This window comes from Anguilla anguilla, chromosome 15 (assembly GCF_013347855.1).
Source record: "Anguilla anguilla isolate fAngAng1 chromosome 15, fAngAng1.pri, whole genome shotgun sequence".
Taxonomy (NCBI): Eukaryota; Metazoa; Chordata; class Actinopteri; order Anguilliformes; family Anguillidae; genus Anguilla; species Anguilla anguilla.
The window spans coordinates 11,940,820-11,966,988 of record NC_049215.1 but is presented as its reverse complement, the minus strand read 5'-3'; the positions used below and the strand labels follow the sequence as shown (position 1 = coordinate 11,966,988).

The 26,169-nt window shown below is 46.6% G+C and overlaps 1 protein-coding gene across 4 annotated transcripts in view; it reads right to left on the bottom strand.

The window, feature by feature from the left end:
- Nucleotides 1-26,169, bottom strand: part of LOC118214452 (FERM, ARHGEF and pleckstrin domain-containing protein 1-like) — a 76,130-nt gene that overhangs the window by 37,893 nt on the left and 12,068 nt on the right. The gene's annotated exons all lie outside the window — the stretch shown is intronic.

Genomic DNA, 26,169 nt, shown 5'->3' with positions numbered 1-26,169 from the left:
CAGTTTCTCTGATAGATAACTGTACAGCATGCCTTCAACTGGCAGCCATCTTTAACTCACAGGCAAAGAGCAGCTGCAATTAAAGGAGACTACAGAAGACACGTGGGCACAGAGACGGCCTCCGTCTGCACTGCAGTTGCACTCCAAGAGCTCCCTGACAGAGCTCCGCTCCTCTGTGTCTGATCACACAGAGCAGCCTGCTGATAAAGAACCGAGAGCAACCAATCAACACGGAAACCATCTCACTGCAGCAAGACCACCGGCACAACGTCAAGATAATCTACACGTGACCCTAAACGTGCTAGAGTGAGTAAGCTCAGCAAGGCAGTCCGTGAGGCACACAGCACTGGGCTCAGGAGGAACAGCTCCAGGCCTGCCAATTTCCCATGGTCCTTCGCTTCCATCAATCATTTGTATCATTTGTACCAAAATAGCACACATTGGGATTATAGCCAATAGCAAAATGAATAGAGAAGATTAATTCCCTGAATCTGTTGGTAGCAACTTCCAAAGGTGTTCATAAAACAATCCAAGCTCATTTTCATTTTCTTATAACTGATTTATATGCCACTATTAATGGGCAGAAAAACTGGGCAGTGTACAGTACATGCTGCATGTTGCATGATATGTCTCTCCAAGTTAACGTTTGCACAGTGCATGCTTATTAGCATGTTATGATAAATATGATCATGTAGCAGATATTACGTTAATTACTCTTCAACTCTATGGATATAAAATAAAGCATTTAGAGCATAAGTATTAGTGAACAGATTGTTTGGCGAGTGTTCAAATGAAATAAACAATACAAAAAATCTGAAAAGAAAAAAGAAAATGGAAAATGTACACATGTCCCTGAGATGGTTTAACCGGTTGCCACGGTACCCAGAATAAAGTACTCTTCCATCACGCATACTGCAGCAATTATGTGGTTGCCAGGCAACATAGCGTAGTAGTTGAGTGGACACATGCTGCAATGACAGTTTCTCCACTAAATCGCGATGCAACCTTTCACACCACCTACTGAATCCATTCCTCTCTGACAGCTGGGTTTCCCAGTTACTGGATACTTGTGCTGATTTCAATGCACATAATCAAAACGCAATTTGGACATCCTCACAAGCAAATTGCTCCGAAGATTATCTAGATCATGATCGGAATATAATGTGGTCTTTTCAATCATATGGCCTTATGGTCTGGATTGGGATTTTGAGAGTGCGGATCATATATCTGAATATGTCATTTGAATGCAATACTAAGTAAATTGTGCTCAGATTTTAGGGACAATATCTGCATGTCTGAAAGGTTTCACTTATACACTATATGACCATAAGTATCTGGACACCCTTCGACTGGGGCTGTTTTTTGCATGATTGGGGCTAGGCCCCTTTGTTTAAGTGAAGTCGAACCTTAATGCTACGCCATGACATTCCGGACGATTATGTGCTTCCCCAACAGTCTGGGGAAGGCCCATTCCTGTTTCAGCATGACAGTGGCCTCAGGCACACAGCGAGGTCCATGTAGAAATGGTTTCAATAACTTCAATTCAGTTTAGAGAAACAGTGATTTTATGTTGATTATTTTTCTTAATGGTTCAATTTTAAACCCATTAACATTTGCACTGTACCCTCTCTCTCTCTCTCTTTCTCTCTCTCTGCCCCCTCCATATACACACTCCTTCTCTAATACACACACAAATGTATGTACAGACATAGACACAGACACACACACACACACACACACACACACACAAATAGCCAAAAACACAAGTAACAGCTTTCAGCATTTCAATAAATGCCATCTGCAAAGGTATTTTTTGGAAGGATTATAAGAGAGGACATGAAGGGTACCTAGAGAGGTCATAGGTTGCAGGTTAGGGATATCCAAACACTTCTTTGTGACCTGACCCAGCACACTCCCACTTTGAACAAGAGGTCATTAAAGCTTAATGAAGAAACAAGATATTCAGCCTGTCTATGCCTGGAATTTTGCCTACAATTTAGAGAGTGTTAATGTGTCAGGCCTGGTCATACTCTGCTTCTGCTCAAAGTCCTGGTAGGTGAGTCTGTGCATTAATAATTGTCTGTGTGCAAAAATATTCCTAGTGTCAGCACAAAATTTCCGTTTTAATTAATTTCCCCCTCTCAAATAACTTTTGTTTCCCACTTAAGTATTCCCTTATCAATTTAAAAACTTTTCTTGAGAAGAGTACAGATCTCCTTCAATGCACCACATACCTGGGAAATACTGTCCTGAGACAAAAACTGGCCTAAATGGAGCGCTTATACAATATCCCAGAAAACTGTGCACCAATTGGGAGAGATTAAGTTTCCCTCTGAAGCGGTGCAGCGAAGCAGAGCACCCACAACTAACTTCACGTCCCAGAACATCTAAATCTCATTATGTTTCCGTCCAATAACTCTAAAGAAACTTAACGAGGAAGGAATGAGAAGGAAAACTTCACAAATACAGGCTGTGTGGGTTATAACATCCTCCTGCTGAATACACATTTAGGTTAGGTAAGCTGCTTTTAGGAGTTACAGCTTGTTTTAAGTTTAAACTTCAGGAGAAATATGAACCCGTTCTCTGGGCAATTTCCACAGAAAAAGCTGTAATGCTGTTGCCTACTACAAGATATGAAACAGATGGCCTGCAGCTACAAGCAAAATTCTGTGGGGAAAAAAAATAAAAACTGATTAAAAAAAAAAATATTAAAGGAAGCTAAATACATGCTTTAGTGAGTCCAAGAAACACACTGTGTACAAGCTCGGAATACTTTTTGTGTGGTGTCTGTGTGTGTGTGTGTGCATGTGTGTGTGAGTGAGTGTGTGTGATTGTGAGCGGGTGTGTATGTATGCGTATGTGTGTGTGTGTGCATGTGTGCGTGCGTGTACGTGTTTTCTTGTGTGCGTGTGCGCATGTATGTAAGAGTCAGTGAGTGCACACGTGTGTATATGCATGTGCCTGCTGTTCCTTCAGTTCAGAACAGACTGCTGGTTTTTGCCTGTTCGTCTCCATTAAAAGGCTGCATCTGTCACCACGGGGTCTCCGGGCCACAGAAAGCTGCTTAATTACATCAGCTGCAAATGAGTGATAATGGAGTGAAGCTGTGGAGCTGCGGAGCTTAAAGTGTGATGCTCACCGCGACTGCAACCAGCAGGCGAGAGAAAGGGCTTCTCCCAGCGTTTGCCCTGGATACACTCAGCTTCATTACAGGCTGAATGCTGGGGCAATTCTGCAGCTGATCTGCCTTTACAGGGACTGAGGATCAATACTGAAGCCCTTTTGGGGTTCTCAGGTTTACATACAGTTTCCAAGTATTACATCGCTAATAAGTTTAGCATGTTACCACCTTAAACAGCCCCCCCCCACCTCAGAAAAAAGGCAAACCTCACTACCTGTTAGTGATAAACAACTACTGCAGAGACTCCTTCTTAAGTGAATGAAGCCAATCAATTAGCCTGCTTTAACTGTGCATAAATGAGCTGGCCTTCAGTGCAGTGAACACACAGTAACACAGGCCTAACTCAGCTCCTGCACACGGAGGAGGAGACGCACACTACCTCCGTGCTCCTGGCACGCTGCCCAATCACATTCCATCTTGGGCATTAGAATATTGCAGCGCCCCCACCCATGCGCCCGATACTGTAAGAAAAAAAAAAAAAAACAAACCGGACAGTGCACATCATTCATTTAAACGGCGCACGCAGCAAGTCGTCGGCAGTGCGCTGACGTCAAAAGCACTTCTGAACGCGACGAGACGAGGCTCCAGCACCCTGACCTTTAAAGGTCACGCAGGGGTGTCAGAATGAAGGGGCTTTCATTTTTAGAAGCTAAACTTCCTCCAGAAAACAATGAGATCAGATACAGTCAGCATCTAAGACCAAACACTCTTAGAAACCTTTGCACTTTAATTGTTTTCTCCCCTGTGGTGACAGATTATACACAGATGCATACACTGAAAATATCATTCAAAAAATGTATCCAAGTACTGCATTTGGAGACACGAAAGGAAATCATGCAACAGAAATATGTATATGATATATTGTGCGATGTGGAGTGAGGTATGTGTGGTGTAGCGTGAGTAGGGTATAGTGTGTGAGGTGTACAATATGGACAGTGTGGTTGGGATACTACGTACTACGTACATGGTGGTTGGGATCCTACGTACCGTACAAGCATGGCGGAACACTGACTGGTTAGACGGTCAACTAGTAAATCACTTTGTGTTTATAGGGGTGGCGACATGAAGCAAATAAGGGGGTTCACACTGAACAGCAGAAGTGTTACGACCATCTCACAGCCTTCACAGTAAAAGTCACAGTAAACTTTCAGTGAAATGGCAGGGAAATGCATACAGTAAGTGTTTATGTACGCCAGTGTCTACAGTCACTTCATTATGGTGATGATGCAAATAAAATTACATTTTCTGAAAGCATATCGATGAAGATGAAGATTCAGAACAATCTCAGCGTCTGTGCCTTCCTTGGATCATTACCATCTTGGCTCCCCTTGTCAAAAAGCACAGGCTGGTCATTCCAGGACAGGGCCAACAGAAAAGCGGTTGTGGGCCTCCAGGCTTTCCCACACAGAGGCACAGAACCCACTTCAGAGGCATCCAGAATTCAGCTCCCGCCCCTCCACCCCCCTTGCCAAAAATCCACTTCCAAGCTCAGGCCAGGAGAACAATGGCAATAACAACAGCAATGAATTTATTGACCACAATTCAGCCAGTCGCTCCACGGAGCAGCGAAAAAACCCCATAAATGAAAATGATATAACAGCTACAGCCGCGGCCACTTTTACAAAGCGATTACATCACACAGCTCCATCAATAAAACCCGTCTGACCCAAAGGCGGGCAGGGGGCCAGGGCACTGCCACCAATTAGCCAGGCCCAATCAGCTAATTTGCTGGACCCGCCAACGTCTGTTTAACTGTGGATTAGAAATACACCCAAAAACCTGCAGGCACTGCAGGCCCTACAGGACGTGAGTTTGGGACATGGCGGTTGTCATTCTTAGGGTGACAAGAGAATTGATGGGTAGGGAATGGGGGGGGTCCTCCAAGTATTTGACTTCAGAGCATCAGCATTGCCCACAGCCTACCGCACTGAGCATGTGCAGTAGCATGGCATGACATCACCAGAAACGGTGGAGGGGGAGTTGAGCACTGGGATTCCAGACCCAGTGCTCAGGAGGAGCCCACACTCTGCCGATGAAGCATTTCCTGTGTCCTGCGTCCTCAGCCACAGGCCTCCTGCTCCTCCTGCTCCTCCTGCTCCAGCAGCCTCCAGCAGCCTCCACACTTCATTCATCTCAGACCCCCTGCTGGAAGCGGTCATGTGACACAGGGCCCAGACTGCAGCTGGCTTATGAACAGCGTCTTCTTCCAGGGATGGAAATTCCCTATGCAACATTCATGATGCGCTCATATTGGGTAGAAGAGATGTAGCAAGCTTTTGCTTAAGAGGAGGGCTTGTTGGATGTCATAGGTTGTCAGATGGCGCATGAATTATGTGTCATCAGTCATTCACAGCTGGTTGCCTATTGTAGAACTGGAACTTGGTGAAACAAATATACCCCTTTTATACTACAGATGAAAACAGACCAGCTCATTATACACCTTTCCCACTGAAGAGCTGAACCAGGCTGGCTCATTATACCCTTTTCCCACTGTAGAGCTGAACCAGGCCGGCTCATTATACCCCTTTCCCACTGTAGAGCTGAACCAGGCCGGCTCATTATACCCCTATCCCAGGGTAGAGCTGGAACCAGACTGGTTCATTATACCCCTTTCCCACTGTACAGCTGAACCAGGCTGGCTCATTATACCCCTATCCCAGGGTAGAGCTGGAACCAGACTGGTTCATTATACCCCTTTCCCAGTGTAGAGGTGGAACCTAGCGTCTAAAAACGCTTAGTTTTTAAAGCATACTTCCTCATCTTTTTGAAACGTTGCTCATTAGCGTTGACTCCAGTATAGGTCTTTCAGCCACCTGTTTCAATGCAAGCAAATGGCACTAATGCAGTCAAAATATGAGGTCAATTTTTTTTCCCACAAGAACATGTAGTCACAGGTGATGTCACGTCACGTCTATATTTTTTCTACAGTGTGTGGGTGGAACCAGCCTGGCTCATTACACCCCTTTCCCAGTACAGAGCTTGGTATTTAGGGAGTTAGGAGACAACACAGATCACATTAATCTTTACAAGCCATTTAATACAGAAGACAGCTACAAACAGGTCAGCTCATTATAATGAGTTTGTCTGAATTTCCGTTATTAGTTTTAGCCCGAGATGATCAGGTATTTGACAGCCTCATCAATTTATGCGGAAAATAAAGAGTGTTGAGTCTCTGTAGAAACACAAAGCAGTCTTGGCCCTGTCGTTTCTCATTTTGGATCCTCCATTTCTCTCTCTCTACTGTTGTGGATTAAATCACTGTGCACAGCACCAATGTAGCAGGCATACAAATGCCCATCTAAAAATGGAGAACATAAATACGCAAGTGTGCCGTAACAAAAGAAAAAATAACATTGCTTTTCCTGGTCTGAATGTCAACCCAGTGCAATTAACACTGGGCTCTGTGGTCTGAACACAATTGCACAGGGCCAATTCCGTAGCACCGCACTCTAAATATAGTGACCCACGTTCCATAGACCATGATTTAACAAAGCAGCGGACAGAAATGCTGGGTCCCCAATTGACACTTGAACCCTACTGAAGGAAGTCAAACCAAAAGGTTGGGGGTTTGGGTTTTTAAATCTTTGCATAAACTATGTAAATTATAATAGTTATTATTCAAATGTACTTCCCCAGCCCCGTCTGAAGTAAAATTATTCTACATATTCAAACACCCCTACAGTAGGTCATACCATTTCTTATCCACATAAATCCGGAGTGTAATTTCAACCCTGCACTAAATACTGCCTAACCAACCATCGCTGATCATGGAACAGCTCAGGTTGTTACAGGGCACACCTTTAAACCCAAAGGCACTCTCCACAACTGATCCAGAACAGCCCAATTGACAACTTTGACAATGTCAATGTACTCTTTCCATAAAAGTGACTTTATGCTGAGTGTGCCATATCATCTTTTCTTGGATTTTATTTCATTATCCTTGATAATCATTAATGTGTGTACAACTTACTTTGGCTGTGTAAGTCTAATGTGCCAATAAACAAAACTCAAAGAAAAAAGAAAAACTCTCAAAAGCAGAGAGCACTCTCCAATGATATTCCTGGAACAGGCCAGAGAGTGGATGCACTTTCATCTCCCAGAGGACATTTGGAGCTGACTGACCTGTGGAAGTGTGGGGTCACCCAGGGGCACCACAGACCGAGGGCCAAGAAGGAATTCAGATCGTCACTCCACCACACGACCAACACAACACCCCCAACACAACACCCCAAGGAAAGGCCGCGGGAGTAACCATGGCAATTTCCACAGGGGCTTATGTTTTAAGCCCTTAACATGAGTCCGGATTCATTTTGAGCCCCAGGAATGATTGTGGTTCATCCCAAATCATTAGCATTGCATTACAGACTGCACCACACAGCTGTGGCCAGTAATTACACAGACATCCACACAAACAAAAGGAAAGCCGTTCAGTGCAAACCCAGTGCCTCTGCGTCCTTTCATTTCCTCCTCCAGAAAATGAAATTTTTATGAAATATCAATATTTTCCCATTAAAAGTTTTTGAAATCTGAAATATAACTGCTGTAATTACTGTGACTGAGTCTTCGCAGCGTTGGGCGAAGGCTCGCAGCGAGAGTATTTCCATACTACGCTCCAGTGAAGAGCGGCTAACGCGAAAAGCCCCACTGCTCTGAATGCTGGCCAATAACCGCAGCGTGTAGTGATTCTTAAGGCAGCCAGCACACACATTACCCACCAGCCCGGTGAAGCTGTCCGCAGCCACCGCGGGCAAAGATTACAAATGAAGACGGTGCAGCAAGCCCGCCGTCCTCCCCAGAACCCCCCGTCCTGTCCCTGCACTGCCGCCAGCTTGCCTTTCTCCCCTTTTCCTCCTCCTCCTCTTCCCTCCACTCCTTATCTGCTCTGTTTACCTTCTGTCTCTGGGACCTGATGCGCAGAGACAGGGGCTCAGCAGGGGGGTGTTTGTGTCTCTCTGGTGGCTTTTGGGAGGTGTGTTTGGATGACCCCTGAAGGGGGATAACACAAACTCAAAGGAAGACACCGTTACGACCAGATTAAACCAGAATCCAACCTTCACCCCCCCACCCCCCCCATGCACAAAGAGGATTTAGTGGAGATGGTTCTGGTCATGAGCATGAGGCAGCATGGAATGTACAGCTCAAACAGAGCTGGAGGTATCCTGACCATCTAGCTCTGTGTATGTCAGTGTGGGTGTGTGCGTATGTGTGCATGTGTTTGTGTATGCATGACAACATGTGTCAAATGTGTAAGCAGGTGAGTGAAAGCATATGTGCATGCGCGAGTGTATATGTATGTGTACTCTGTGAGTGTGTGTGTGTGTGGGGGGGGGGGGGGGGGTGCGTGCATGTGTGAGAGAGAGAGTGAGGGAGAGGGAGAGAGAGAGAGAGAGAGAGATAGAGAGAGAGAGAGAGAGACAGCACAATTCTGGACACAGTGTCCACTGAGGAAGCTCAGCTTGTGTGCGCTGAGAAGCAGCATGAGCACAGCGGTAGCTGAGCCCAGATCATATCAGAGCAGCCGCTCGCTGATAGGAGCTCAGAGGCTGGAGTCAGTGACCCTCCGGCATGTAAGGCTCTGCAGAGACGGAGAAGAACCCAACGACCCGCTACGCTATGGCTGCGATACCGATCGCGGGACAGCTCCTGCTTACATAACCACAGCTGGCAGAGCAGGCCGTCGTTACTTCTACACAAGAGTCACAAGTCCAAACAGCATGGCGCTCTCTGGACGAGGGGCTCAGAACTCTAAAGATGCACCAATCAGAAAACAGAGTTGTATTGAGAAAACAGGGAAGTTCCAGTCCACCAGGAAACTAGTAGTTGATCTGTGATCTTTGGATAAATTAAATTCTATTTCCGTTCGTCATGTCTGTTGTGACTGAATCTCCTATATGACAGAATCACACACAACTGTTAATTAGAGGAGGGAGGTCATTCTTTCTGTGTAGCATCCCGAGGAGCAGTTACACTAATCCCAAGTAACCTTTGACCTCTAATATCCCCGTTCCCTTGGGTCTCCAAACTCGATTACATCCCTGAGCGGAATATTTTAGTTGTGTGCGTGTGTGTGTGTATGTGTGCGCATGCATGTGGGTGTGCATATGTGTGTGTGCGCAACTGCGCATGCATGTGAGAGAGAGATTCCTTAACAAAATGAATTTGAGAGAAAGAGAGAGGAGAGGAAGAAAGAGACATAGAGGGAAAGAGATAGATAAGGAGAGAGTGTGACTGAGAAGAAGAAATGCAATAGACTGAAGCTGCATTCACACAAGGGACACAGAACATTGGCATATTAACCATTCCAGAATGCCAACCCCAGCTCTCACTCACAAATGAGCCCTGAGCAGGAAAGTTCTGGAACACTGCCAGGCAAAGACTGCGTGTGCATAACGAGCTAGAGAAAGAGAAAGAAGGATCTGATTCTACCATCGTAAAAGTGTTCAAATGAAACATAACCGAAATGGAGTATGAGTTTCACAGTTCACAGAGATTAAACACAGCCACAAAATGAAAGACAGCAGGAAAGCACCGGAGCCTTTTTTGGGTTTCGGGCCTCTTGAAGAGCCTCAGAGAGGACAGGGAGGGAGGGAGGGTTGGAGAGACCTCCTGTAATCAGGACCTCTAAGCAGACAAGACTGAACCTTTTTTTATGGTGGAAGCTAAAATAAATATGCGTGTGGCGTCCCTGATAGGGGAATTCTCCGACGCTTAAATTTGCATCTACTCTCAAAACGCTCTTGATGTCTGAAGCAGTAAAGGGATTTTATTGTGCGGGACGACGAATCGCGATAAGAGATGAACCCCTGGGGGGGGATTTTAACAGCTAGAATTTTAAAGACTCGACAATAGTGTGTGTATTTGTGTGTGCATGTGAGCATACGTGCGCGTTTGTGTGTGTGTGTTGTATTTCAATATGTGACTGTGCGTGCAGTATGTTGGTGTGGGTGCGAGTGTGTATGCATGATTCAGGGACTATGCGTATGTGTGTGTGTGTGTGTGTGTGTGTGTTTTTGCGTGCGCATTTGTGTGTGTGTACATGTATGTGCATGCGTATATGTGAGTATGTGTGTGAGTGTGAGACAGAGGGAGAGTGAGGGTGAAAGTGTGTGTGAGTGTGTCCCAGTGTGTGTTTGCATGTGCGTGTGTAGTACCATGTGCATTACCATATCATGCGTATGGGTCAGCTGGACATGAGTCCTGACCAGGTGCACTGGTCCTGGCTGACAGGCAGACTGAGCATGCTCCTCTCCACAGCCTTGCCCAGTACAGATACGACTGTGTTTCCACTCCCCAGCATATCAGTGCCTAAGATTCCCTTCTTCAAGCCTGAACAGCCTCAGAGTAAATACCTCCAATGATCAGCGAACGCCAAACATCAGCACTGCAAAACACAAGAGGTCCCTTTCTCTGAAAGAAAATCATCTAAATAACTGACACAGGAAACTGAGCGCAAACACAGAGCCGACAGAAAAGACGCAAGGAGGCCGGGAAAGAGGAACGTGTTTCACATGCGTGTCACGTGCCTGCCCATCGTTACGGTGAGCGAGGAGAGGGGGGGGCGGCGTCAGCAGCACGAGAGGCCGTGACGGAGAAGCCGATCTCCGCGCTGCCGCAGAGAGATCGTGTGGCGGGACGGCGGATTCGGAGACGGCGAGCTGGGCTTGGCTCGGCGGTAATTAGCACGCGGTGCAGGGATTAGACTTTAACGGGCTCGTTAGAGCGCAGGGTTCAAAGAGAATACAGCGAGTGTGTGCCAGGAGACGGGAAGGGGTGGTGGGGGTGGGGGTGGGGGGGTATCCAATTAGGAGAGGAGCTTTCAGAACCTCTCCTGTAATCTCCTCAACTATCCTGACTAAAGACAGAATATGGAAACCCATATTGGCAGGAAGGAATGGAGTAGTTTAAAAAAAAGCAAACAAACAATAAAATATAAATTAAAAAGACCACAAAACATATTGCACAGTCCCTGCCAGGATGATGACAGACCGGTGTCTTTGGAAACTGACCCCTTATACGAGATCCCTCACATAGGAGAGTGCAGCAAGGAGATCAGCCAGATCCAAAGAGGAGAATATGCGCCGTTTCCATAGGAACGAATTCGCGGATATACCCACGGAGCGCCTAGTACGTGCGCGCACTAGGAAGTACCGATTCCACAGCGGATTTGCATGCGCCCGTGTTCCCTGTCATGGTAAAACACACGCATGTTCTCGCTGCAAATGTATTCATTAGCTACGCTCCCATTTCTGGATCAAATTTATCGGTGTGTAAAGAGTGAGCCGACAAAGCTCTTTGTGCAGCGGCTTCGCTCAGGACACTGCTGTGTACTGCAGGCCAGTCTGAACCTGATACGCGTTTATGAGCCTGTGCTGATTTACAGTATGCTAACAGACACATGTGCTTTCCCAGCACTGAACAAGTCAAACCGTGACTAAACCAAGCCCATTGTGTATGGAGCCACAGAGTCAATACAAATTATTACCCTGCCCTGGCTCTCATAAACCATAAATCTCATAGGACACAATATACAGTGTATGTACGTGTGTTTGTGCATGTGTACATAAATACAGCTAAATATATTAATATAAAATTGTGTATTATATAATTGAGTATGTGTTTATTTTAAATCCTATATGCACAGCCTTTTGTATAGAAACTCACTAGTTAACTTTACTTCTTCCTTCAGTCTGTAATTTCCTCAGTATACATATGAGTTTTACAGATAAGACTGGCAGAGCAAGCGATAGAGCAATGTAGGATTTATGAATAATTCTGCAGAGACCCCAGTGAAGGAACTGTGATGTGCACGTCCCAGTAATCAACTCCACGGGGACACGGAATTAACGAGGGGCGAAGGGAGGGCTGAGAAACACCGCTGCTCTGGAGCGAAATCCCTGACTGCGGAGACAGGAGGCCAACCGATCGGCTTTTTGTCAGGCACTGGGTGGAAAGGCCCGGCCCGCGCTGGGAACAACAGTTACCACGGAGAGGCGGGACGCGCTGGATAACACGACGAACCCTGAGCTCCTCCGACAGAATAGCAGACCCGCCTCCCTGCCTCTGAAAGAGACCGGCTCGTATATTACTATTACGACCTGCTCCCCAAACAAACCGAACCTGCACACCGCCCCCACCCCGACTGCACCGCCCAACAATCCCAGAAAACAATGGTCTCCTTCAGCAGAACTGGGTCAATCAAATTTGCCGAGAGGACAAAGGAGCAGAGCGCCGATAAACACAAAGGGACACGTCTGGGAGTCCCAGGAGGCCGAGCGCCCGAGTGATACACAGGTTTCCTGCTGTGCATTCCAGGCGCTCTGTGAAGGACTGGCTGGTAACGGAGCGAACTCTCCGCTCCACGCTTCCTACTGTGCGTTATCGTACGTCAGGACTTCACGAGATGCTGCGCAGGAACACTGAAGCCTGCTTTCACGCTCCCCGACTTTCTCCTCCAGCTCCTCCAGCTCCTCCTGCCAAGTTTGCTGGAAGACGGAGCTCGGGAGCCGGGTTACCGGGAGACGCGTATCCGAGATACTTCCTCCTCCATCACCACGGCAACCAGCTGATGGATTTGCAGTCCACAATTAACACATATCTCTGCAAAATGCACACACACACACACACACACACACACACACAGTATAACTCACATACACACAAGCACAATGGATGTGTACTCACAAACATACACGCACATAAGCCAACTCACACATGCACACAAAAAGGTACATACACACGGTATGTGTGCACACCTACATGCACACATACAATGTACAGTATATGCGCTCACAGACCCACACATATTAATGTGGTTTCAGAGAAACACATGAATTAAACATGAACACAATAATCTGAATGTACACAAAAAAATCTTCTGAATGTACACAATTTGAAAACATGAATATGGAAGGACCTGTGCAGAATTTATACAACGAGGACCCCCTTGAGCCTCTCCTGGGTGATGCATACCTTATCAGGAGACCCAGCAGGCACACAGGCATGCATGCACATACATATATACACACACAACCGGCACGCATACACACACACACGCACACATAAACACACACGTGCAACTGGCATACATACACACACACGCGCAGATACACAACTCACTTGAACACACACTCAGGCACGCACAAGCACACACAAGCACACACACGCAGACACTAGAGCCTTCCTTCCTCAAACCCAGCCGTAATACTGAATCTCAGCCGGCTTGAGTTCAGAGACAGTGTGAATCCTTCAGTCTTAGTGAATGCGGACACTGCTCTCGATCACCATCGCAGCGCTATATCCAGAAAGCAAAGCAACCCTGCCTGATCCACTCCTGGTTACCATGGACACCAACCGTTCCCCTCTTCAGCATCTTGACGGGGATGGAATTTTTAGAAGCTTCAATTCTGAAACAGTAGCTTCATAGGCCCTCGACAAGGCTCTCAATCTCACTGGGTTTGTCGTAAGGGTTTATCGTAAGGGTCTATCAGTGGCTCAGTCTCTTGGTGACTGCAGCTCACAAAAAACTACACTTCCTGCTTAAACAAAGGATAAATAAATAAATGAAATGAGTAACTCCACAAAGAGCTCTGTCATGATTCACTGTTTCCAGCACGTCAAAAAGAATGAAGCGGAAGAAAGAAGAAAGTGATTTGCGTGAAATCGGGAACTCTGCGACTGCGTACCAGCTGATCTGTTCTCGCCAGAGCAGTCTCCTCAAAAAGCCCCAGCACATCAAGCCAGTGACTCATCAGGACGCGATCAGCTCTGATTATCCACCTGGTGTGCTAGGCCTGCTTATCCCGTCCTGACGTGGTCCGGAGCCATCGTGCCCGGTCGGGCATATAGACTCTTTCTCGCCCACTGTCAGGAACCATGAACCACTGAGGCAAACACAGGAACAGGAGGACTGCTTGGAAAAGAAAGGGTGGTGTTCAGTACTCATTATCAAAACACTAAGCAAATGCCAGCTATTCCGAAAACTAGTTGAAGCTACTTTGCAAGCGTTACGCACAGATGTTCAAGAATAAACATGAGCATGTGTTTAAGCTTGTATTTTACGTAGCATCTCTTTACTTACAAATTATATAATTCACTAATTCCAGCTAAATCTGAATCGGATCAACACAATGTTGCCTTTCCTACCATAACCACTACATCTCCAGATTACAGTGAGAGAAGCATTGTGTTTAGTTTGTTTATTTGAAGATGAGAGCCCGAGACAGGGCTACAGAAGGAGAGGACAGCGCTGAGTATCAACCACACAGGAAGCAGCCACGCCCATTTCAAGCATCCTTGTCTGTCTCCAGGAAGTACCACAATAAGCTTAGAAGAACCGCTCATCTTCCCTCATCTGGTAAGCAGTAATATTAGATACTACCAACCAGTTGAGACTGTGAGAGGCTTTTAAATCCAGGCTGAGGTCTCTAAGCCATGAAGCTGTAGACTGTCCTCAAACAACTGGAAAGCAGCTTCTTTTCCCTCACTATTGTAAAACACTGTCCGAGTCTGACCACGGTCCACAACTGACACCCCCGGGAAAACCACCGCAACCAGCCACACCCCCCTCCCTAGGGGCACGGGGACTTACGGGAGACCAAGGGGGTTTCGGATCGGATGAGGACCTGAATCTGCTGGTTGAAAGCAGCATCTCTGAAATCTACGGAGCTGTAGCTCTCCATGGCCAAGAGGGGGCGATGCTGCTCAGAGGCAGGGGTGCCTAACTCTTCCCCGAGGGGGGGGGGGGGGGTCATGCATTACAGCTCCTGCTCTAACATCTGCTTAGAATTATTTAATGAGCCCAATCATTTCCCCTAACGAGCCCACCAATCATTTTAATCACTAAGGATTTTATTGTAATTTTTCTTTTTCCAAATACATATTGCCTCACAGCCAAAAACTGCACACGCTGCCTATGCTTAATCCTACACGTTACTGCAGGGCACCTTAGGGGAAAGGCATCAGCATAAATGTGTAGTGAGCGAATTAACTATTTGGACTAATTAAGTCAGAGTATTCAGTTGAGGCAAGATGTGGTTTAACCACAATGGCTCTCCATGTCATATTTAACACCCTTGTTCCACATGCCTGGAGCCTTTCATACCGTGCGCTTTGCGGGGTAATGTATAAACTGTGTGCGTGAAGCAGAGCATCATGGTAAATGGGTAAATGGACTGCATTTATATAGCGCTTTTATCCAAAGCGCTTTACAATTGATGGCTCTCATTCGCCAGAGCAGTTAGGGGTTAGGGGTTAGGTGTCTTGCTCAAGGACACTTCGACACGCCCAGGGCGGGGTTTGAACCGGCAACCCTCCGACTGCCAGACAATCGGTCTTACCTCCTGAGCTATGTCGCCCCATTGTCATGGTTTCCCACAATACCCCGAGCTCCGAAGGTGACAGGTGTTCATTATGGTTGAAGTGAACATAAAACATGTGGCTCATGTCAGATGCTACACACGCTACTCCGCCACAGTCATGCCCATAGACTCATATAATCTACAGATCGTCTAATGGTGCCAGCCTTGTGCTCCAATGGACAGAACCGCTGGAACACTGCGGACAAATACAGTGAGACATGAGCTGCCATCTGGTTGGCTGCTGGCCACCAGGTAGAAGTCATGTGGTCTGGTTCAGTGGGGAGAGCAACTGAATGACAACATCCCACTCGCACAGGAATCACCACGGCGGCCATTTTATGGCATAACCTGGCAACCGGCCAGGGGCAGTAACTACATGTGGGCCCATTCCTGAGAAAGGGACTTTTTTGTGCGACAAATAAAACTCACACATACAAAATTACCATAGATTTCTGCACATAATTTTAAACATACAAAAACCGCAGAGCGTTGAAACATTCACGTCAGGACACATAAACTCACAATATTCAACATGACTAAAGTTGTTGGTGTGTAATTATATTCGGGTTACTAGCGGACACCGCGCTTCATGATCGAGCGCAGGCTACGCTACGTGCCGGCCGCGTGCCACGGCCGTTGGAGCGCACAGATGCCCCGCCATAATCCCGCTCATTTAGGCAGCGGCGAAATGGAACTTCATTACTGTTCATCACCACCAAAAGAGCCAGCTAATGTCATAATCACTCTCCATTTCAGTGAGCGATGGCACGCTTTCTACAATGCACTGGGCTCTGCTCCTGTGTGTGTGCGTTTGTGTGTGTGTAAACTTGCTTCACAACCAACAGATCGTTTCGTATTAATAATTCATCATTCTTTTGTATCTTTTGTATTACAGATAATTATCAATTTGAAGTCTGAGGATCTTCAAATAAGTAAAGATTTTCCCGATTCCACGCCCTGTTCCTTAACCACTCCTCAAACGCCATGCCCTACTTCCCCCGTTTCACAACCACACTCTAATCCACTCATCTCAGCTTCCTGACTCCAACACAAATACAGCGAACAGTCGAAGCAAATTATCCGCCAAGGTCGACTGAGGCAAGCAAAACACGAATAAAAGAAAGAAAGAGAAGAAAATAAAATCGGTGTGGGCGGGTGAAGCACAAGAAAAGCAAAGTTTTTTTGAGGTTGTGTGTTGGGATGAATCAAGGACAGCTCAAGCATTCAGTCTGAGCGAGAATGACACAGATGGGGGAGGGTTGTGGCTCACTTCTGATTCGCTGCTACAGGAGGGGAAAGTAAATATCACGAGATTCTAACAGCGGAAATGAACTCGGGAGAGAGCCGCAGACCTATTTAACCTGAGGTGGCAGACCAGCAGGGTCAATCGACTCGGACAAACACATTTCTCCCGCCTTCTTCTCCAGAACACACCGACATCTCCTCACCCAATGACTTCACAATCACTGAGTTAATGACATCATAAACACTGAGCTCAACATCCCTGCAAATCGGAAGAGAATATAAATGACTGATTACCAGGAGCAAATATAAAACTGCCAATAATCCGTAGTCATATTTATATATGATATTTTAAAAAAGGAGCCAGTCCAAATTGCCTGACACGGCTTATATTACGCAGTGTGTAAACGTGACCCACAGGTCTTCGGAGTCTCCTCTGCAGCACACGTATTGATCCGAACGTGTGGGTGGCAGGGTATCGGCGTGTGTGCGCTGAGAGGATTATAGCCTGGCGACAGCCGTGGCCCACTCCCTGTATAGCCTCCCCGTGCGATTAGCGCGTTCATGAAATGCGCTTATGCATAATGCATCACGGATTCGGTCAAAATGCGCTTTTACGTCCATTAATATCCTAAATATTTGCATTTTGTGGTCTCCTAATATAATGTGTGCTATGAAGGCATCCTATACCAGTAAATGTAGACAGTAGGTTTGGGGATGTGATGGGATGTATGGTTAAAATCTGGTTGGATCCTGACCACATCTGATAACACACATGCTCAAAATGAGGTAAAGTATGCACAATGGCGATCAGAAAACTGGTGGGTTCTCCTGATCGATGAGAGCATGACGGGTGTATCTCGTTCCGTAAATCGTAAGTGGATAACGAGCAGTGATCCTCCCTTTAATCAGCTGTAATCTGTACATACTTATCTCAGTCAAATGCACAGATGTCACCGGAGCTACTGTATGCAAGGCCGCCATTTTAACCACAACATCAACTTAAAGGCTGTGGTCCAGACTCCAGACCCGCGCAAAGCGGTAAAGGAATCTATACCGACAGGAAAACTGCTCTACTGGTGAGAACATTAATAACACCTCACTACTCAATTTTCCTTATACTAGTGGACTAAACACAATCATTCATGAAAATGACACAAGGGTGACTAATGGATTTGGTAAGTGTTAGTCTGGTGAAAACCACCACCCCCCAGCCCCCACTCAATACAGAATTATGGTACAAGTACACTTCTCTACCGCAGTGAGGGCTTTGGTTGGGGGGGGGGGGGGGTATAGACTCGAGCGTCATATCAGCTGCCACATAAGATACTGACACCACCGCCAGCTCCATGGCAACCACCCTCAAAACTTCCTGTAACCTGACAGGGCTAATAAACAGGTGCTGTCACCCTGACTACTGAAACCAGAAAGGAGCTCTGCCAGCAGGTGGCTAAGCTGGCGACAATCTAAACTAATGGATACCTACTGGTTATACTTCCTGGTTCCATTGCGGTTGTTATTACCAACATAAATATGTGACTGGTGCAGCACCTCTACGGCTTTTACTCTGCCTCTTTTAGCGTTCCCGCTTCCAAATTTCCACAGGAATTCCAACCAGGAGAAGCGTGAAATTCCAGGAAAAATATCAGAAGCGCTGTGCTCTCGGGGCTGTTTCCATATTGATTTTGTGGTTGCGGTTCATGTCCTATTAATAGAGAATGAAAAGGAGGAACAGGCAGCTACAGCACCAGGAAATTGTCTGACTGTATTCTGTCCAGTGCAGTTTGTGTCATTACTACTAATAAAGTTAACAGGCCTTATTGAAATGTTCTTCCACAGAAAACATTAAACTGCAGTCCAAGATGAAGGGGGGAAACTATGACACCATTACAGAGTCAGTTTGGTGGTGATTAAAAAAAATAAATCTTTCAGGACAGTAACCCCTGCAGTGTCTCAGCCAATCAGAACCCCCGAAAGGTACAGCAAACAAAAAACATTGAAGCATCTGAATTAAAGCGCAACTGACAAAATCACAGCCTTGAATACGTCCTTGTCATGCATGTTTATGTTCCCTCCTCTTAAACAAACCATCTCTTCATACACTCGTCTTTTTTACCCCACTCTGAAGTCCAGCTGGTAGGAGACTGAATGCACTGAAAGCCCACTCCTGTATACAGAGCGATGCAAGGCATAATTAATCAAACATCGAGAAGGCAGCTGAAGGACAGACTATGCTCAGTGCATTTATTGACAGACGACTCAAGCCAGCTCCTCACAAACAGCACCTCTCTCTTCATTTCTGTGTGTGAAGCTGTTGTCACCAGCACAGAAAACCAGGTCCAGTTTTCAGTGGCTGACTTATTGGGCTTTTTTTAGGAATGGGGGGGGTTGACTCTCTGAAGAGTCCTTCTCATTAAGGCTTCAGTAACGCATCTGGAAGCAGACCAACACTGTCACCCTCTTCAACATCACTCAACAAGCTGACCGGTGTTCAGGACCCACGGTCATCTTCCATAGTAACAGCACAAACCACAGAGGCTACCAATCAGGTCAATGTGCACTGCACAGCCATATGGCAAAAGATACCAGCACAACCATATGGTAAAAATATTCAGGTTTAGGAATAGGGACAGAAAAACCCAAAAAACATTATACCATAACAAAAATATTTCCAAGAATCTGACAAAAAAAAATAGTGCGTGGTTAAGTCATACTGTGTTATTAAGACAGAAAAAAGAGGCCTTTTTTGGGTCACGAGTGTTTACACTTCTCTTAACCTACACATTTTAAAGGTGAGTAAATTTCCCTGGCTTCACACAAACCTCAGCTACAAGCTTCAGCCAGCAGCTTCATGCTTCATTTATAAACCTCTCCAGACAACACGTTGGTTCTGGCGTGCGGTGAGGTGGAGACAGCTCGCGTTTCACTACACAGAGCCATCAACTGCTATGTGATTTTTTCCTGGTCAGGAAATTCTGATTTTCTCTGACTCCAAATGTCTCTGGGGGCCGCTAGTATTGGGCTTTCCTGCTGAAACTTCTCTTCTGCTGACAGCTGTCGGAGTGCTGAAACTCTTGATGTGTTCACCGCCTCTGGTTGAGACAGCCAGGGTCTGATTAATCCGGAAAAATCCAATCCCTGCCGTTTCACGCCATACACATTTACCTCCGCGCAGCTGTAGGTGTGGAATCTATCATAACTATGCTAGTGGCCATTCGCTTTATCCTGTACAGAGAAACCAATCACTGCACATGCTTCTCATGCAAAAGGGTCATTTAGTAAAACGGCTTGGGTTTGGCACCCTTCTGAGAACATCCACAGCCACACAATCGAGGAAGGCGACGGCTCTCTCCCCTACGTGACCCGCGGGTGACCCCGTGGAGCAGCCCCCTTCCTCCCCGGGAAAGGTCTGCAAACAATTATGGGGGTATTAAAGCGCTGTTCCTTCCTCCAAGATTAATAAAGTCTCACACACACAAACAGCGAGGCCCCTTCCAAAGGCTTACATTTCAGCATCGTAGCCATTTTTAAAAAAACGGCCAATTACAGAGCTCCGGGTGACCTGCGATCTGACACGGCACTTTTAAAAATGACTGAATGCAAGACCGATCAGACACAAAGACAAATTAAGCGGGGAATACAGCGTGTGTGGCGACACATTAAGAAACATTGCCGCATTTCAAGGTTTATAGCCTCCCTGGCACATGCAGTCATATCTTGGATTGCGCTGCTGTGCTCTGGGTCTGATAGCTGTGATTGACAGATTGGGGGCAGGGAGGCAATCACAGTCCTGTGCTAAGGTAAAGGGGCGGGGTCTAAAAAACTGCTAACAATGGCTTCAGAGGACAAAATTTGCATAAGCCTAGTGCTTTGTGGTGATAACCTATACATAAACGACACAAGAATTCACATTTCTACTTGGCAAAAATATTCCACATAAATAAAAATAATAATGGGAATCGAATCTCATGAATGTTTAAAAGGACAAGCAGAAGGTAGGAGGACAGTCCGCACAGCACTGACTTTAATGATACAAATTAAAAGCTGTCAAACACACCACAGCTGCTTCAGTAATTCGTAGCTTAAATAGCGAACACCAAATCCACCATTTCACAAGGAAAACACGCTCTGTGCACCATTCAAACAAGCACTTCTGCCCCACATGAACAAAAGCTAAATTCTGTATTCAAAAATCCATTACAGGTCAACACTGCAAACTTCAGACCAAATCCAAAAATCAATGTCACCCTAAATCCTAGAAGCTTTCATGCCATTATATAAAGCGCCAGTGACCATCTCTCAGAAATGCCTACAAAATAAAGCTTTTTTTCTCCCATCATGCTGTGTCCTGTAGTTCATTCCCCCTCAATGTGGAATCGTCTGCCACGTTGCCTTGTCTGGACAGTTTTCCATGACCACAGAATGTAACCGGGCAACCAGTGGTTTGGACATCAAACACAGATGATTCAACTTGCAAACCTACTGCTGTGCCACAGTTTTCGGATTTATATATCAACATCAAACATGGGTCACCATTTCAACCGCACTGAGATTTGAACCTGCACCTTTCCAGGTTAAGTCTGGTTCCCTAATTGGCACATCACTGCTCCATAAGCAGACAGAAAGAGTCTCGTCACTGCCGAGCTGCTGGGGTTCCCATGACCACCACCGCACCCCTGAAGAGAGTCCCTGCTATCAGGCGAGAAAACATGGTCTCCATTCAGGCACAGAAATAACACCTCACCGTCCTCACACACACCCCGAAAGAGATCACATGCCCCCAACCTTTTGACCTGTAATTACGCAGGACCAGAACGGCAGTGTCTGGTGTAATTATGCAGGACCTGAAGCGGCAGTGTCTGGTGTAATTACACTGGAGTCCAGGAATGTGTGGGTCTGGGGTTGTGCTTGGCTGCCAGGGATATAAAGGCTAGGGTAGGTGAGCGAGCTCCAGAGCTGACACGCACAAATGCTCAACAAGCAAAAATGTTCTTTCCGTTTTACCTTGTAAAGACATTGCGTGGACGCAACTTCCCTGTTGACCCAAATGGGGTTTTAAGCGTGAGAAGAGTGAAATGGACAGCAAAGGCCAGTTTAATCACAAATCTCTAGACTACATGTGACAGTTCAACAGCAGCATGCTAGTGTGCAAACATGACACTGTGGAAGCACTCACACACCCTTTCATGAACAGGCATACGCATATTTAACATTATAGGATATAATAATTTATGTGCCCTGATAAAAGGTCACTGTTTGAGGACTTTCCCATATGTGTACTGGTTCATTCACCCTTTTCTATTGACGTACTTCCATTTTTCTGGGAGCTGAAAGAGCTGACCACAATAATAACAGCAGGCATTTCAAACAACAAAAGCAGACATTTCAAACAAGTCGTCTATTTTTAGGTCTGCGGCATGCACTGGGGTGTCTCCAAGGTGACAGTGTCGAGGCGTGACAGCTCTATCCAACAGGGGGGCAGGTTTTTTTCAGACGGTCTGACTCCTCATGGAGGAAGTAGTGACAATTACAAGAACAAGAGCGAGCTTAAGAACAACAACAGCGACAATGCTAATTTTACACATTCGTGTCGGTCTGTCTGTCAGTAGGATTATCAGTGAAACGGCTAATGACAGAAGCAGGCCTCGGATTCCATTACTGTACAGCAGCAGGAAATGTGTGCATTTCCAATAAACCCAGAATAAAGACAGGAGGGAAAGGCAGTGTGCTGGTAAGAGCATCTTCAGACATGAATGAGCTACATCTGCTGCTAACATCAAAGCATGCTGTTCTCAACGCAATACGAAGGAGAGCACAGACGCACACACACACACACACACACACACACAGACACACACACACAGACACACAGACACACAGACACACACACACAGACACACACACACAGACACACAGACACACACACACAGACACAGACACAGACACACACACACGCACCCACACAAACCCGGACACCTGCGCGCACGCACGCACTAACTCACAGATCACCAATGAGATGACCCTTTGCTTCTGACCTGGTCGCCGCCTGAATTTCTCAGCCAATTGAATGCACACGACTGTGCAGTGCTCACACTGAGCACAGCCATGCTGAACATCCTCAGTTCAGTCGCCGAGCACTTCCTGTTCATCATCAGCAGTGCTATTTACATTCAGCATTGCGGAGCAGCGCTGTTTAGCACAGGACCGGCTCTTATGTTTGAAAAACTGTCCGTTAAACTTTATGAGCTGCGAGGCCTGTTTAAACCCAGGGGCGTTAGAACACCAGAACTCTGAGTGGGCAGTGTGGTGCGTCTAAGAGGAAAAGATAACCAAAAGTGGCACTTGAGCAAAGATTTGAAATAATTGTTATTCCAGCAGCAGGGAAAGGGGATTTTGTGTAGAATGTCTCAGCAGCAGGAAACTGGTGTTTGATCAGTTACAGAATAGCATGTGCCTTTCGGACAAAACCGCAGTTGGACAAAGAAGTAAAAAGATACTTCCTTGCCTACATTTAGTATTTACACAAAAACAGGCGTGGTGTTCAGGAATGATTCATTTCATCCTTAGGGAACGGAATTAAACTATAAATATAAAAGTTCAGGTTTTACTTCTCAGATGAAATGCTGACATTCCTGTGTGTCATGTTTGTATGGACAAGTATTAATCCAGGGCTGCCCAACCCTGTTCCTAACGCCCAGTAAGGTTTTAACTCCTACCCTAACAAAGCGCACCTCACCCAACAGCTAGAGATCTCATCAAACTGCTAATTAGTAAAACCGGGCTTGCCAAATTAGGTTTGACATGGAAACCTGCGTGACTGCAATTATAATTGAAATAAAAACTAGTGAGGCCAGATTTTTTTCCCTTACCCAAAATCACCCAAAACATTTGAATGATTTTCCATGAGCCGAGCATCTCTGGTCATTGGATATAGTCTGCATGTAAATTTTGTTCCCCCTGACAGGCAGTCCCATTAGTACACAAGATAGACTCTTTCCATGTCTATTATGAAATTTGCAAAACTTCTGGTGGTAGGGAATCAACAAAGTGCACATACCTACTATGTCCTGCTACTATGATTCTGATTATGATGATGATTATTATTTTTACTTTTATTATTATTATTATTATTATAAATGTGACATGCGGAAATGAGGAGGCACGCAGGCCAGTTATCAGTGGAACGAGCAGGCCGGTTTGAGGAAAGGGCACTGGGGAGTCCCGGAGGGCTTTTCGTTTACACATTTATGATTTTCCCTCCGATGCCTCTGCGCTTCCAGACTCCCCTGAGAGGGAGAGAGGGGATCTTTCATCCCTCTTTTTCATGTTTTTTTTTCGGTCCTCCTTAAAAGTGGAATATTATTTGTCTGCGGCCCCGGCTCACAGCAGTGGCGTGGTTAACTCCAGTTACACGGGGCTTTGATCTCGAATTTGGCTCGGGATCGCTCTCCCGTGATGACAGCGGAGCTCCGCCTCCTCGCCGAGCGTCTGAGGACCGGGCCGACTGCTGTCACACGGTTTCCATGCCGATCTTAAGACTTTACGGCACACTTTCAGAAGAGATTTAACTCACAAGGCCTTCATAAATAATACATATACAGTATAGTAACTGTACCGCCTTAAAATGTATGAAAGCAGGGATCTGTGACTGTGGTCACAGAAGGCCACAGCGCTTGGCTGGTTTGTGCTGCTAGTCAGCACTTAATTGGCCAGTTAAAGCCACTGATTACACAATTAAATAACCTGGAAACTGCCTTTTTTTTTTGAAACCCAAAACCAGTTGACTGACCCCTGTGGCTCCCCAGGGTTGCAGAACTTGTGTATGAAAGATGTGTTTCAGAATGCGCTGCAGTCAGATGATGTAAAGACGCTACGGTGTTTTCCCTTGGCTGTTTGTGGGCCGTTTCTCGGCAGGATGTAGTAGCGCGGGCGCTACACGAGGCCACGCAGTCTCTCCCTCATTATCATTCCCCGGCTGATCCTCACAGCCTCAGTGACGCTCGGTGTGCGTAAAGCCCTTTTAGTCGTGCTCAGAATGAGGAGTGGAACCTGACTGACTGACTGATGGATGAAAAGGGAACTCTTTCCAAAAACCTGAGCATCGCTGGTCCTTTCATCACCAATCCCCGTTTCCCATCGGCAGTCCCCCAGACGCTCGGCGGAGGACAGGCGGTATTCCACCGGTCCCGTCAGCACCGTCCCATTACTTCCGCCGAGTCGCCGACGCACCTGAGGGCGCTTTCAATCAAAGACCTTCGATGAAAGAACAAAAGCCACTTCCATGTGTTTGGAGAGGGGAGAAACTGAATGCGCAGTACACTGGGCTGTGGGGGGACTGCAGCGAACCCCAAAGTGAATCATTAGGATTTATTTCACATACACTCTGACTGGGGAGGGACAGAGCACTGTGGGGCGTAAGAGCTGCTCGCAGGCTGAGCACTCGCAGGTATTCCAGCCCTCCTTTTGTTTTTGGGGGGGTGGAGGGTGGGGTGCTAGCGCTGTCTGTAAGTGTGGAAACACCTCCCATACAAACTAAAGAAGTATTCAGCAGTCAGTCAGCCACCCTCCGGCGTCCATGTTTCAGAAGCGGACACAGTCACACTGGCGTGGGCGGGACAAGGGAGCGCCATCACCCTCCGCCATCTCCATAGCTAGCCAATCAGAGCGGGAGCTGCCAGGCAGCCCTTCCACAAAATCCTTCCCATCAGCCCCTGTGGTTCTTGGAGGACTATGCTGGTTCGCGTTCCCTGCATCAGCACCCCCCAGGCCACCATTAGAAGCACTTGCTGCCTCATTCCAGGACATTCCACTCCCCTAAAAAAATCACTACAATTCCCAGAACCCCCATATGTCAGAAGCTAACAGTGCCTAAATTATTCACTTAATATTTCAGCAATAACGTGGAGTTCTTGAGGGCTGCATTTTAATCGGGAGGTGAGGTATCATTCACAACAACAAATCATTCAGCAAACATGCACCGTTCCCCTGACAAACTCAGCTTGTGCTGCCAGAACTACTGCTGTGCGCATGTGCGCGCACACACATGCACACGCACATGCACGCACGCGCGCACGCACACACACACACACTATCGTGTGACACACACATATCCTTGACCAAAGGAAAGTGGCAGCGGTGCTCCCCCCGTTGACTCCTCTCCCAGCCAGGAGATATGAAAAGCGACTGAAAGGCAGGGCAGCGGCATGTTGACACAATTAGACTAATCGTTCTTCGGACCCATTCATGCAAGGAGCACCTTGAAGTTTAATTTGGTTTCCATGACACCGGTTGCCCGTAACAACAGGCTGCCTCCGGCATAAAATCCACTGCTTCGCAGGCAGGTCCTCCGCAGCAGAGAGAGGCCGATCGAACAGCTAAGCAAGGCTCGAC